This window comes from Manis javanica, chromosome 14 (genome assembly GCF_040802235.1).
Source record: "Manis javanica isolate MJ-LG chromosome 14, MJ_LKY, whole genome shotgun sequence".
NCBI classification, from domain to species: Eukaryota; Metazoa; Chordata; class Mammalia; order Pholidota; family Manidae; genus Manis; species Manis javanica.
In genome coordinates, this window is record NC_133169.1 from 23438658 (window position 1) to 23455381 (window position 16724).

The window sequence follows — 16724 nt, forward strand, 5'->3', positions numbered from 1 at the left end:
AATAAGTCCTAATATAGCAATACTTTCAATATAGGTGAATATACACAGACTCTACACAGACTCTCCAATCATAGTATAAAAGGCAACCAGCAATCTTTTGTCTTGGAAGAGACAAATTAGAAGAATATATGAATTAAAAATAGTCATAAAAATATAAGAAAAGAAAGCTCCAGATAGAAGGGAATTAAATGTGTAAAATAAATTTTAAAAATGGTATCAGATAAGTAGAAGAAACAATAAAAAATACATATAATAAACACAAAAGGAATATCAAAATATATACAACAGCTAAGAACAATAGGAAAAAATAGATATGTTAAATATTATACTTCAAGATATTCTTATATTCATTTGAGAAACATATCAAAGTAGCAGAAAAAATAACTGAAAGTATAGAAAATTTGAAGGGCACCATTATTAACCTTGAAATATATGTCTGTGCATATATAAAAATACATATTCATTTTGAGCATTTTTGGAAAACAAGCAAATTAGGCATGTAATATCCAAAAGGAAATTGAAAAATGACCAACTTAGAAGTTATGTTTGAGATGACAGTGTGTTAAAAATTGAAATCATTAATTATGATTGTATGTTTAAATTATATCTAAATTATTTAAGGGTTATAAATATATATTTATATGCACATATGAATAAACCACTATTAAATATGTATTATTTGTTTTATAAATAAAATCATAAAGATTAGATAAAAATACTTGGAACCAAATGAACATAAAACACATCATGTCAAAAGTATAGGGAATAGCTGATGAAGTACGACTTAAAAGGAATAAATAAGTTTACACTTATTTAGTCATAAATGAAACAAATTCCTTAAAATCATCAAAATATCCTACTAAGAAAGTTGATGCAAGATCAAGAAAGCAACCCAAGGGCGACAGAAAAAATAAAATAAAACTATAAGAGTAGAAATCAGTGATCCAGAAGAAAAAAATAAAAATTAATAAAGATTAACCAAATTAAAAAAAACAATGTTTTAGGAAAAGAGCTATAACTTAGCCAAATCTCTGAAAAAAGGGATAAAATAAAATGAGGACATGCAAATATAATTCTGAATGTAAAAGAGAAATAATTGCAAAACCAATAGAAGACTAGCTGCTTAATGAAAGAACAGTAAACACATATATACCAATGAACTTGTAAACTTATGAACTGAGAAAAATTATAACCTTTAATAGTCTTATATTTTCTGTCTTTTCATTTACTTTAAATGACTTTTGTTTACTTGATGAGTGTAATTCTAAGATCTGCTTTAAAATTTTTTCTTTATCTGGGATACATTGCAGCTGACATCTTTTGATTGTGCTTTTTTAAGAATAAATCACATTTTTCTTGTTCTTTCAATATTAAATAATGTTGATTTTCACCTTGTGCAAATATAATATTTTATATCCTCTGGGTTCTGTTGTAAACCTCTGCAAAATATTGCAGTGTTTGTTTGAGGAGCCAGTCAACATTGTAAGTCTTACACTGTCTGTAGGCTGTGCGACTTTTTATGTGGGATGGCTGCAGTCTCGGTTCATTTCTCCCAGGCTTGGCTACACTGGTTTGAGGCTGACCCACGCTTGTGTAGATCAGAGCTTAGTCTGAAAATCATGTTGGTTCATATGCAGAATTAAAGGATATCCTTATCTTGTACTCTCCCTCTAATACCCTCCCCTCACTCTGTAACCAATAGGGACACCCTTCCTGGTTGCTCTAGCCCAAAGGTTGACATTTATCTCCGTCAGGGTGTGACTTACTGACTGGAAACCACTTTTGGAACTTGACCTTGAGAAAAGAGAAAAAAATTTTTTTTTACTTTTTTCCACAATCTACCTGTTTCTGTTCATGTTTTCAATCCCTAGGGTACTTGGTTTTGCGTTTTGCAAAGTTGATAGTTGGAATCAGTGCCAGAATGGGTTGAAGTCCATCACCACAGTAGACTCCTTCAGGTTTTTTATTTGGATTTCTGAATTCTAAATAACTCAATAGTATACTGCTTTCATTCCCCCTTCTTTAAGATCTTGGGGATATTCATTACATTTTCATTTTAAACCTGCATGATTTTATCGAGAAATTACCATGTGCTAATAAACACTGGAAAGACAGGGATGAAAGGTACAATCCATAATCTCAAGAACTTTGGAAATCAAGAATGAAGACAATGGAGTAATTGAACAAATGCAGTGTGATAAGGACAACAGTAGAAACATGTACTGGCTTCTGTGAAAACTCATTAGGAAAAGCCCTTAATATAGCCTGTTAACTGTTCCTTCAAGAGCTGAATCTTGAAGGATGTAAAGTGTTCAACCAGAAATGAGGAGGAAGGGAGGAAGCCCTAGACATAGAACAAACAAACAAACATCATGTTGACTGAGGAAGGGAAGTTGGTGAAAAATTTGTGAAATCACATGAATCAATATTGTGTAGCACAGGAGGTATGCAGGAGATTGACGTTGAGATTCATAGAGATTGTATAAATGCTAGGGGAGAGATTTGCTTTTTGTGTGAAATGGGTGGGAAGACATGGCATAGGGAAAACTAGAACTAGGAGGCGATGGTGGTGAACCTGGTTTGGAGAGAGGGTAATATTCCCTGAATTGAGGAAGAGAAAGTAAGAATAGAAAGAAGTAAATCAAGTAGATTTGAAGGGGATTTTGGAAATGATTTGAAAGGATTTGGTAATGGACTTGTTACTCCCAGTAAGGGAGAAGGGCCAGGATATTTCCAATTCTTGCTTATTTTATAAGGCAAGTGGTTCTGTTGAGAACCAGTTTAGGAATTGTAGATTAGGTCGTGAAAGAAAGAGGCTCTGTTTGGTTTTGATAATGTTGCAACTTGACATTGGTGTTTTCTCAAGTGACGGCACCAGATGGACACTTGGATAAATGCAACTGGCATATAGAAGTTTTTGTGAGTTTCTTGGCATTGTTCAAGGTAGAAATCATGCTGAACAACATTTATTTGATCCCTATTTATTTTTCAGAGAACCCTTTCCAAATAGAGAGTTAATGTGACCTGTTCAGTTGATGACCTCAGGTTAGCTGGGAATCAAATGTAGATATATTATTTTTACATCCAGAGACATTAATACTTGCTGACCTGCACTATTGTTCTATGTGGAATAATACTATTCTAGAAACTAAAAGCAACATATTCAGATGCCAGATCTATGAGTGACAAGGTTGATTTTAATTTGTGAAATTTCAAATGCGTGGTTTTCATTTTTGTACACAATGTATGTTTACATTTCCAATGATAAAGGCATTGGATAGAATAGTAAATGAAAAACTAATAGAAATGAGGGAGGAATAGAGTTTGAGGTTTACTAATCCTGACTTAATTTGAAAAATAAGAACCTGAATCAGCTAACAGTTTTTAAAGGAGATAATTATATATATATATATAAAGTGCCTAGAAGAGAATCTGGCACAATAATAAGCTCCCACTCAAGTAACTGTACTGTAAAAACAGAGCCATTGAGGTGATTCCTACAGTGTTCATTAGAATGTGTTAAGACGATTCTAAAGCTAATGGTCTAGAAGGGGAAAAGCACTGAGCATTCCAATGGAGACGAGGGTTACCCAGGTGTGTAGTTATCTCCAGAGAATAACTTTCTTGCTCAATAAGTTTCTTCTTGCACATGAAACAAAATATTACCATTGATGAGTTCACTGTTTCCTCTAAATACATGTGTGTAATGCTTTAAGTAGAATTTCCCATAACTGCTCAGAAACCAGCTTATGGATCAAGACTAGATACATTTTTGTTATAATGTAGAAAATATGAAGATTAAGAGAGTCATTCTCACCTGTCAGTGTAACTGAATCTGTCCTCATCGACCAACTTTTAAACAATGGTATGATCTCCAAGAGAATCTTGATCTAGTTTATTATGTCAACGGTGGGTTGAAGAGGAGTGGTTAAGTTGAATTCCCTTTTATCATGATTTCAAAAATGTACATTACACTTACAGTGATCAAAACCACAGATATGTGAAAAGCAGCAGTGAAGCATAAAAGTGCAGTTAAGTTATTGAAGTACCTCTGTCCCACACTCAGATGCCTGTCCAGTGAAGCACAGCCTTGATGACAGCCTCGGCTAACTGACAGGCTAGCCTGAAATAGTTCTTTAATTGTAATATATTAAAGAAAGTCTGTGCTGATTTAAAAAAAACAAGTGATAAACCTTAACCCAGGTAATTACCAGTCTACAACAATTTGAGCATGAAAATGTTTTCTTAAGTTCCATGAATCAAGTACAAGTTTGGATTAGATGTCCTCTTAGGGGTCATTTTCACTTTAAGAATCTGTGATGCTGCAATTTGTTTAATGATATGTAGAGACTCCGCTCTTGTCTTCAGAAAACCCTTATCCCCAAATACTTTTTAAATCTCTTGATCTAGTTAAGCAGAAATATTTTCTGTCTCCAGACCTTATAAATGTGTACTCAACCAATTACAGTTTCTTTATACTGACTGAGAATAAAGAAACTCTGGCTGACAAACTCTATCTAAGGTAATCTTTGAATATTATTAATTCTTTATGATCATGACTCCTACCCATTTTTATTTCTTGAGCAGCTAGCACTATGTTTGGCACATATTATCACTTATTTACCATAGTACTCAAATGACAAGCAACAAACACAAGCCTGCTGATTGAAGCAAGAATGAAAAGCATTGATTGCTTTTCAAGGAGTTTATAAATGTTCTGGGGGAACTGGAAAGAGAGGACACCAAGCAAAGGAAGCTATACAATCAGAACCAGAGCCAAAATCAAGGCAAAAAGTGGCAGTCCTGGCTGATCCCTCTGCCTGGTATCATCCTCATGCACTCTGGCACCTGAAGCTGGTGTCACTGGGACTGTTGGCACTGACCCCAGGATACTTCACGTGTGCTCACAATGTGCAGATTGAAAGATAGCAAGAGTGGTTAGCAGAATGCTGAGGAGAAGGAAGGAGAGGAGAAACGATGTGCAACTTTAAGCAGACTGCACTGTATCTATACCCTGCTCTGCTCTATATGCTTCAGAAATTTAGACCAAGTTGAGAAACAGAACTGAAATCAAAAGTTGCTTTGCTGATAATGCTCCTAGATTAGGAGATGCCACTTGGATCAGGAGCCTTATTGATTCTTATCTTTGTTGACTGGTATGACATATTCTGCAGCTATTTCATTTAGTTCTCATGTATTCCAAGACCCATGCTCATTCTTCTTTTCTTCTTCATTTGTGAGCCTATCTATAAGTGATTGTACAGACACTACCTCTATACTGATTATATTACATCTTCAACTGTGACATCTCTCTTAAGCTCCAGACATGTATTTCCAATGTTTTGGTGGACATCTCCACATGATAATCCATAAGTATCTCATTTAAGACTCAACTTCTTATCTTCGCTGCTGTCAACAACTGCTTCTCCACAGGCTCCTCCATAGAAAATTTTATTAAAACCCACCCAAAACCTAGGAGTCATCCTAGTCTTCTCTTGCCATTTCATTCCAACCTAGCAAGCTATCAAGAGTGATAGATGCTTTTTCCTTACAATCAAAATTTCAAATATCATAACATACTTGAAACTCTTTTGTTATCAAATACATGATGCATTCCTCAGCATATGCAGCAACATCTGACACTCTCCAAAATACTCCAAGCTACAGTGGTCATACTCTTCAATCGACTCTGCTTGAGCAAGCTTTCTTTGTCCATCTCAGAATCAAATATGTGTGCTTCCTGTGTGTTTCCTTAATGTCCATTCCACTACTCACAGTACTGAATTAAAATTCCCTGTTTAGTTGTGTATATATTCCCTGGGATGTGAGTTCCTCAAGAGTAAAGGGTCTTAATTCTGTGGCTCAGCAACCAGGACAGTGATTATAAGGTCGATTGGCTACATTTTGTTGAGTAATTGAAAGCTACTCCTTGGAATGTTTGAAAGCACTCATTATTTTCAACGATCTCATAACTAGAAAGAGAGCAAGAGAGAGCAGGCACACAGAGAGAGAGAGAGAGAGAGAGAGAGAGAGAGAGAGAGAGAGAGAGAGAGGAAGAGAACTTTTACATCAAGACTGAACTTGAATGACTTCCTCTGAATGTCAGAATTCCCCAAACAATAAAATGCCACTGACATAAGATAAAAATGTACTTACTTTATCCGTGGGGTTTCTTTGAGATGTGAAGCAGCAATAACCTGAATTACAGCACACCTCTCTCCTGAAAAGAATCATATTCCAGGTTTCCCTTTCTCCATCTGTGTACATTACTAGAAACAAGCCAGTCAATTCTCCAAAAGGATATCTTATTGCAAATAGTAGAAAATGATGATGAGCAAAATACAAACAGAAACCCACCATGTTCCTTTCCCACCACATTCATTTTACACAGGATTCTATTTCAACAAAGGTTTGTCCAACTAAAAAAAAAGAAAGAAAGAAAATGCCAGCATACACAAATACAAATGACAGGCCAATCAATGGATGATGAGGTCTGGAATGCTGGTGAGATCTGAGAGATTTGGGAGAGGAAGTGGGCATGACCAGGATAAAGAACCATTCCTCAAAATCCAGTACAAGGAAATCATATCTTCCTCTTGACATTTTCTGTAAAGTAAACTTTCCAAAAATCAGTGAAATGATAAATTGGTAAAACTGAAGTACAACAACATTCACAAAGTGAAAAACTTTAGATTAATAATGGTTTTAATGCTAGTCCTGGTTCCTTCCCATACATATTTAGGAAACACAAGTGTACGATGTCCAGTCTACTGTTAACCTTCCTAAAAACCTCACTGTTCTAATTGTCCTGAAATAGGAGACCTAGGCATCCCTGTCCTTTGCCTCAGGAAGCTCAAAAAAAAAATTAGAGTCCAGAGATGCTTTCTGACATTTTTTGTGAATAAGCACCAGAGTCGCAGTCAGATGCTTTCAAGGAAAGTAACAAAAATGAATAAAGAAGTCTTTGGTGTAAAGGTGTCAGTATCTCTAAAAGACAGTCATTGGTTATCCAAAAAAAAAAAAAGGCTAATTCAACAATATTGGGTTTTCTGAAATAATTTTCCAAAAGAAGCAATAAAAATAAAGCTTGATCTAAAACCTTCAGTATTTAAATGCTGATGCATTCTTTTGAAACATTGGGCAGGCAACACAAAATGAGTCCTCAGTCATGCCTACAGGATGCCAGTTTGGCAACTCTGGTTTGCAAAAGCCTTTGCTACTTTTCTTGAGAACAAAGGAAACATTCTGTGTTGTATTTTTTATATAAGGATTTTAATTCACCAAATAGCTTAGCTTTTCATATTATATTGTTTTGCAATCTTTGGTGGTCCTTCATGCCTGGGTCACTTTTCTCCAAGTGCTGCCTCCTTGAGAGCAGAGATAAGCTTATTTTCCTTTGTTTTCTTTCTTAAAAGTGAGTGCACAGTAGGTATACAGTACCTCCTTTTTAGTGGGATCATATAATAGGGGTCCTGAGAAGACCACTTAGCTTAACTCTTCTAAAACCTTTGAACACATAACACAACTTGCAGAGATATTTCGAAAAATGTCTTGCTGGAAGCATGATTCAGTCTATCATTTTACTCTTAAATCAAAAGCAACAACATTAAACAAATACCTTTCTAGCTCCACTTCTGTGTTTCATGTTCAAAAGTCTGAATTGTATTAAAATAAATTAAGCTTTTGCTTAAATTCAATTCCAATAATTCATTCAACAGATATTCACTGAATTCCTATTAAGTGTCAGACAGTGTTCCAGGCACTACAGATGGAGCAGTGAACAAAACAAAGCCCTGCCTTTATGTCTAGTAAATTTTTGCAAGGAGTTTGGCAAGTATGCTGATGACAAGATCTGTTTGTTTTTTTTTCTGGTCTTTACTTTAATCTTAGAAACAGTCTATTCTACATTCTAATATGGTAAAGATGTAATTTTTTGATGTATGGTTTATTCTTAAATTAATACAAGAAGTCCCGTTACAAACTTTTTTGTAATAATTAAATGATCAAGAAAGATCCATTCTATTTTGTTTAAATGATTCAAAGGGAATTGAAAGTAATGGTCTGTCTAGCAGAGTTGTGTGTAATTATTTTCCATTAATATTTGCAGTAGACCAGAACTTAAGCTTGGAAATATACAGTGCTATGGGGGATATTACAAAAGAAACTAGAAACTAAGTAGGCTTGTATAATGTTGCACTAAGTAGCATTTTAATGTTGTTATATAAGAAAATAACATATTGTTATTGCCATTAGTGCAGACAGCATGGAGATTCAGACTTTCAGGAATAAACCCTGATGGGGTGATCTCTGACTGATGTTAACATTTTCCTTTTAGCAGCACATGCTTGCAAACAAAACAGCATATATTTGCTGTGACCTTGGGGAAACATCAGTTTCCTCAAGATAAATTGACCAACGCATATAAAAGGCATGTAATTCCAAACTAATCAAACATAAAGTAACTTAAATAACTGGCATTCAGGAAATGAGCATAATAAAAAAGAGTGCAGAATCATGTCTTTATCTTGAATTCCTTTTACAAAAGTTGCATATGTTAGAAGGATGGCCACTGCTTGCACAACTACTTCAGTATTTTTTGCTCAAGCTGTTCAGAGCCTCCAGGCCTCCCAGGCAAGCAGGAACTTCTACTGTCATTCCTTCTGATCCCCCTGCCATGTTTGTCTCTGGAAGAATGTGGGAGAGAAAGAAGCCATGAGATCTATACTAGAGCCAGGGCTTCTTGGCAAGTCTGATAAATGAACAGCAATTAGTAGAGCTATCTGCAAGGAACCAGTCAAGCAGCAATGGATGACTTTTTGACCTCAGTTCAGTTCTTATTTCTCCCTACTGTATCTCATCTGCTGGCCCAATTCTTTTGCTCCTTAAAGTGCCTTCCTGTTTTTTCCAGATCACCAAACAGCCCCTTTGCAAAATATGGTAGCAGTTAATCAACTTAATGAAACAACTTTTTGTGATTTTTCTTAGTGTTGATAAATTTATACAATTAAGATGTTCACTGGTTCATTTAGAGTAAGATAGTTCTTGAAAAAGAAAGTATACAGTATAGGAAATAAATTTGTTTAGATATGACTTTTGCTTTTTAATTTCCAAAATAACAATGAAGAATAATGCATATGTTGAGAAATTTGGTGATCACTTCTCTCTGGCAATAACAATCATCTCAATGAACAATTTCCTCCTCAGGCTCTGAGAATAGATTTTGAGGTAACATGGTGTAATGGGAAGACTACAAAACAGAAACCAATAGAAGTAGGTCCTGTTTCTAGCCACTCTATATTTAGGGCAGTCAAAGACTCAAAAGAAATCATATTTGGAAAAGCTCAGGAAACCATCTCTGTCAACTCCGTGAAAATTCTGAGAGGGAGGATCTTTTAGCCTTTTTGTGAAAAGCAATTATGAGATATTAATTACTATAGTACTGCTTCTAAGTGTGTATTACTACCAGCTTTGATCATCAAAAAGTTCTATGCAAAAATCTCTTTGCAAATCTACCCACTGGTTAAGAATTCAGCCTTTTAGAGTCTAAGGAGAAGCAGAGTATGTCTCCTTATATGGATAGATTAACATATATTCCACACAGAGAATATTTAGTAAAATATGAGGTGCAAAGTGAGTGGGAAATTAATATATAGGGTCCATAAGTTTAGAAGGATGGTGGAAGACATTTCAGTCATGCAAAAAATATAGTTAAACCTGTGCACCATGCTGATCACTAGAAAAGTTTGTTAAAATAAATTGCATGAAAAATGTAACTCCTGAATTCATATAGATGGCTGAAAAGCATAAAATTCTTTAAAGTTCACCTAGTTTTTATAAACAGTATCTGCCATTTGCATTTCTTTGTATTTTACAACTGTATGATTGAAATCAATAACCTCAACCTTCTCATCCTAAGCCATACTTCCAGGCCTATCTTCAACTACTCTCATGCATGTGCTATTTGTTTCAGGTGAACTACTCAACCTTTCTCTAAATAACATTTTGGTTTTTTTTAAAAAAGATCTGATTCCTTTCTTTTAACAGTTCCTTCTATCCTTTGGAAAGATCTGTTGATACTTACTTAACCCCTTGGGAAGCTTTTCCCTGACTGTAGTTGAAAAGAAAGCTCATAGCAAAGAACACCATTATTAAAAACAACCATTCTCTTGTTTAATAAACTCATTTAAATAAATAAATATATGTGTGTGTGTATACACATATTTGTAATTTTCCATATTTCATTATATGTTTTTTTCCCAACACATGTCATTTTTCATTAGTGTTGTCTTCTTATGGAAAAATACAAAAATCGGTTATGTAAGGAAGCTTCTCAATCTAACTGTCCTCCTAAAAGAACTCTGAGTTCTACAGACCTCCTGCTTGAAAAAGAACTCTCATAAAGAAAATGGTCAGAGCATATTTCACAAAAGATGATGTTGTAGTGAGAACTATGAAGGAGTAAGAACACTTTGGAGTGATAGTATGCATAGAAATCTAATCTCTGGTGAATACTATAGAAATATATCAGAAATTTGGGGTTAGGGATCAAGATTGTAAGAATTATAAAAATACCAGACATTTCATAACTTTCACATGTATAGCAATTTTTTTAGTTAAGCAAGGTATACTTGTCAGCAGAAGCCATCTGTGAAGGTGACCCTTCATTCTCTTGTCTTCTTTCCCTTTTGCTCCTACTCGAGCCCATCAAAGAATGCCTTACTAATGAAAATTTTTATTTAATTTAATCAGGAGAAAATCCCATCCTGCTCTTAGCCTTGACTGTCTCAGAACCTCACTCAATTAGTTTCTTGGGTCACCTTGCAGGGTATGCAAGTCTCCTTCACTGGAACCCATGTGGAAGAGTTCACCTGTGCCCACTGACCTGGACTGCATCTAAGAAATCTCAGCTGGCCACTTTTATGAAGAAGAGAGGGCTACAGCACTGGAAACATGGAGAGTCCACTTATGAAAAAGTTGTTCAACACCATCCAATTTGATACCAAACCTCACAGCTTCCCAACGTCACGCAAGGTACATCTATCTAATATTGAGCAATTGCAACAAATGCCTTCTTATAAAAAGTGAAAAGAAGCTCATCTACTTTACTTTTAAACACATAACTAAGATTACAAAAAAAAAAAAGGTGAAATGGAATAGGTGCAGGAGTTTTGAGGGATTTGGAAAAGCAGATAAGGAAAAACATATGACCACAAGAGACAGTTATCACACAGCAAGCTTTATTGGGTGGCCCTCGGACAGGGTTGATGAGACTGTGCAGACGTTTGTGGTGAGGGGACCACCATTTGGGAGGGGCAGAGGCCACGGGAACTCCCACAGGAGAGGGAGACCAGGGAAAAGGCTTACAAGTCTAGGTAGTGCCACTAGGCTGCAAGGCTGAGAGCCTCTGTATCAGACTTGCGCAGAAGGGGACCTGCCGCAGCTTGAGTGCTTATAGCCTGGGGCTATAATCTATTGCAGACAGGAAGTCAGATTCTGCAAGGCATGCAAGCAGGTGGGTCTTAAATGGCTAAAAATCTGCTTGTTTGGGTTATTTTTAAATAATCGAATAAATACATCAAAATTTGAGTTTGGTGCTGGCAAGCAGAATCTGCCAGAAATAAACAACATATGGGCTAATAAACAGAGATCATCTGTGGCTTATTTATATAACAATAGGTAAAAGGGAAGATTGCACCTCATCTCTAGAGACCATTTTAATAGGGCACAGACACAGCATGAGACTCAGGATTGTGTTTTCTAATATAAGAAAAGAATGAAGAACAGAAGGAGTTCAGTGGGGTCTGAAAAGTAGGGCTGAGGCTAAGCGGCGAAGGGCCTTAAAGGGTTCCAGTCGAGGTCTTCAGCATCCGCCAGCAGCCAGTGACCCTCTGCCTTTCTAGGCCCTTCCCCACTTTGTACTTCAATCTCACAGATATAATTCTCACCCCACCCACCCAAAAAACTCATTTTTTTATCAGTTCAAAGCACTGCAGTTTATTTCGTCTTCTTCAGTGTTTAAGCATTTCTGTAGATGATAACTTAAAACCAGCTCATACCGGATTTTATGCAAAATTACGTATTTACACATTATATTCTATCTAAAACAAAGCTGTAACATTTCGTTCTATATTTAGATTATAACCTTTAAAAATATTTATTTGAGGTGTTGTATGTGCCATGCTGCATTATTCCGGACCTTGGGAACAAGGTTTAGGGTGAAAGACACAGGCACCTGGCCTCATGGAGCTTGTGTTAACTGGGTTAACTAGGACTCAGGTATGTAACTAGATATCTTACTAAAGAGCTTGCACAGACGAAATAGTGCCCCTCCAGTCCATTCTGGGAATGTAGTGGTTAAACGTAATACATAGCCTAAACCGCTAGTTACTATAGGAAGTCCAGTAGTCCAAAGGCAGTGATTCCCTCTGCTGTGTATTTTGGATGTCTTCTAGAGTATCAAGTCTCTAGAGAGAAGTCAGTCTGGTCTAAGTCACTTCTGTACAGGTGAGTTAACTACAAAAACAAAAAATAATTGTTAAGTGATACTCCACAAGGAGAGAACCGAGCTCCTTCTACAAAGTCCGTTGGGGCTAAAGATTCACCCTTTATGTTGGTGAATTGTAGGGGAGCATTACCCACACCCCAAAGTAACCCTTATGGGAGGACTCATATCTGATTAGGCCTTTCAGAACTCTTCTTTCAAATTTCTGCTGCTTCACAGGCAAGAGGCTGAGGAGATTCAGGCTGCATTTTATCACTCCAAAGAGTTCCAAGGAACTGTTTATTGAGTTAGGTGCTTCAGAAATGGAGAATGCTATGGCATCTTTCGAGCAGTTGCTGCTTACTCCAATTAAGTCTTAACCAAAGCAACAGATACTTATTTTCTCACAGTTCAGGAGGCTAGAAGTCCAATATCAAGGCATCAGTCAGTACAGCTGGTCTCTTCTGAGGCCTTTGTTTCTTGTGGACAGCCTCCATCTCTCTTCTGCCTTCATTGGTCTTGTGTCGTGCATGTCATGTCCTGAATTATTCCTATAAAGTTGTTTTAGGGCTTACCCATATGAGCTCATTTACCTTTAAGTACCACTCTGAAGGCCCTATCTCCAAAGAGACACATTCTCAAGTACTGGGGATTATTACTTCAGTGAATGAATTCAGAGGGAATACACTTCAGCCCATAAGAAGGGATGGAAATAACTGAATCCTCCACTCTACTGATACCACATTTGCTTAATGAGAAAATTTTGCAGCATTCTTAAGGAGAAGACAATTTGCAAGCATCCAGCCTCGTAAAAATGACATCACTTTGTCTTGGGCACAATCACCATTTCAGTTCACTGTGTATGTACAGCCACTACGTAAGAGACAAGAAGGCCTCAACAGCACTAAGTCGTGGTTAATTAGGGTGTCTGCTCTTTGTAAAACCAATAGCCCTATTTTCAGTCAGATTGATCCATTCTTCTCAAACAATTGACAACCCTCCCCTTGCAGTCAGAGATCTATATTCTCTAATGCCAGAGGGCACAATTGTCCAAAACAGCAACCTTCTATGATTGTAAGGGGATTTTCTGTGCCTGTTTATTCTGTGATACAGTTGACAACTGCTCTCATTAAACAAAATAAAATCACATATTTAATCTCTGTTGGGGCCAAGTCCCTGGATGTGCACAATTAGAGTGCAGCTACAGACAGTGGTGGGTGTGTTCTAGGCAGAGGACAGCAGTTATAGAGCCCCAGCATAAGGTGGCTTTCAATGAACTGTAGTGTTTGGTATGACAGCAGTCTAGGGAAGCAACGTGGGGCAGCAGAAGGTGAACAGGAAAGGATGAAGAGTAAGTCATGAAAAACCTGGGACATAAAACCAAATTATTTCAAGTTTATCCTGAAGTCTTTATCTCTGTTGCTCTTGTTTTCTTTTTAAATACAAATTAATTTTTGTTTCTCAGGAATGATCAGTTGGAATATGTGTCTCCTGGGAGTTGTATGGAATAACAGACATCACAGATACTCACTCTCACAATATTTTAAAAGCTTAATGTTTGTGAAAATGCATTATGTGGGTGCTTTAAATAGATGATGTATCACAGTACATATCATAAAATTATTGAGCAGTGCAACACGTGTACTATAAGGATTTGAGTTAAATGATCAAATTTCTTAATCAAGAAGAAAATAATGAAAACAGATATGATGCTTAAATACATAATTCTCAGTTTCAAATGTCAAGTTGAGATGTAATGGAGGAAAATTCTCAAATGCTTTACGAAATTTCAAGTGAAAATGGTATCTGAATAAGTTTGGAAGGTATTATCATACCACATGATAAATGATAAACTCAAATTCAGACCCTGAATCAAACTATGGGGTTATATCTTGGCCTGTAAAATACTTGCAGCACTATTCCTTACCAGTGAAATGCTGCTAGTTTAGTTCACTTCTGAATTTGCATAGGGAAGATTTTTTAGAGAAATCATTCCACAACAGGCTTGAAATGTCGCAGGGCTTCCTTTTTTGCATCCTCATCCATTGCTTCTTCCTCACTTCATTTATTTCAATAGAATGCTGACATTTGTCTCATATTATTTCTAGGTTATCCCTCCCAGGTTTTTGACCTTTATCCTGCAATCTGAAATGTCCTTTTCATAGGTCGTCTCTGGATATTATAGAAAATCGCTCTTCGGTCGAATCCTTCCTTCCTCCTAGTTTCTCCACATGGGCTGTGAAACTTGAAAGTCCCCTAGCCATCGCCCTATCAACGTACCTCACCATTTTTCTTCTTCATTCTAACAAAAAAAAGAGTTGGACATAATGTTAAAGAAGAAATATTCTGACACTTGTTAAAATGGTAAAGAAGATTTTATGTAGGAATATTCCAAATGATGTCAGTGCTATTGCAATGGAGGAGAAAAGTGGGGCTCAACTCCAAGTGCAGTGAGAACAAGTGGGGATTTATAGCCAGTGAGCAGGCTGAGGGGCATCAGTATGTGGAAAATCACCAGTGAGACACACCAAGGACAGGGGATTGTTGCTGAACCAATTTAACAGCATTCCTGATGCCGGCAGCCCAGAGTGATCAGATATCAAATGTGATGGGGGGCCAATGGGGAGAATTTGATCACCCATCAAGGGAGATAGGATTTTAAGGGTTGGGGGTAGATTCTCACTAAACTGACTTAGCAGGATTCATGCTAATAGTTTAAGCATCGTGCATTTGTCTTTTTTCCAGCAGTTTATTTTTAGAAATGCCTATTTTTGCATAATTATAAGAACAGTCTTTATTTACATGACCAACAGTGATTCTTTCTACAAAATCAGAAAGAATATTCTAAACTTTCTTCATATTTTTATTTCTCCAAAATTCAGCAAATAGTCTGATTTTCCGGCCCTTGGTGACAACCACTGTGCTTGGCAAATCTTGACCTCTGGCATGCTTTGTCAACCTGTGTAGCAGAATTATTGTAAAAATTCTCTAAATCAATGTTGAATAATGTCAGAGGCTGCATTTTGGGTGGCCTTTCTCTCCTACTGTAAATGCCATGGTTAACACACCTTGTATCACTGTACTGATCATTTCCTTTTCTTCTCATACATCACTAAAATCATCAGGGAAAAAGCCCTTAAAATTTTTGTTCACAAACAATCTTATTAGATGAAATAGGATTTTTACTCTTTAAGAGCTTTAATGTGTTGCTCAGTTCTTCTCTGTTAATATATGTGTTTCTCATTCTTTGCTGTCACCTATGTAATTTCTCTTTCAATTACTATGAAATGGCCTCCTTCACAGTCAAACATCATGAAAAAGTGTTTTCGCATCTTACCTTCTATTTCCATCACTATAGTGATTATGTACTGAATCAATCATTCCAATGAAAACACCAAAAAGTACTAAGTGAAATTTTAATCTTCTTATCAACTATGCAATCTGGAGGTTAGAAAAAAGTTACTAGGGCCAAAAGCTATATGAAGAAATGAACACAGAGAGTTAAACAAAATGCTAAAGTCAGCTTTCACCTCAAGGAAATTAATTTTGGGGATACACCTGCTCACTGAGTAGTCTCTGCTAGGGTCTCCTCAGTTGCTCTTTTTCAGGGTTGGGCACTTTGTTACCCTGAAATTTTCCAGTGAATCACAAGCCTTCTCACTGTGAGTGGTCCTGAGCACTCACATCTGCAGCTCCCTTGCCCCAGCTCGACACTTTCCCGTACTATTAATTGTCTCAGTATTTCTGAGTATTGTAAGAGGAATTCTCAATGCTTTCTCCATATCATCTAATAAGAAGTTGTGCTTGAGCCCAGTCACATCCCTCAGCAACTGCTGCTCTACTAATCCCATGCCACCTGAACTCAGTACCATGCCAAATAGGAGAACTGTCTGAGAAGCTTGCCGAAAGAGGAAGGGAAGAAGAGGCAAAAAGGGAGGGAAGGTGGAAGGCAGGCAGGCAGGCAGGCAGGTGGGAGGGATGGAGGGAGGGAAAACTACTCACAAACGACTATTTTTAGAATCCCCCAAAACTATTTGAATCCTTGTAGGCACCCTGTATCTCAGACTTAGATTCCAAGGTGGGAATGAGATAACTGTGCCTGAACACTTCTGTTTCTTATTCTCTCTCTTCTTGATGTTGTCCAACTTGCTCTTACCTCCGCGCTTCCTCCTAAACACAGTTCACTCCAGCACTGAGGGTTCTTTCTCCCATAAGCTCTTTCAAATTTTCTGGCTCTGACTGG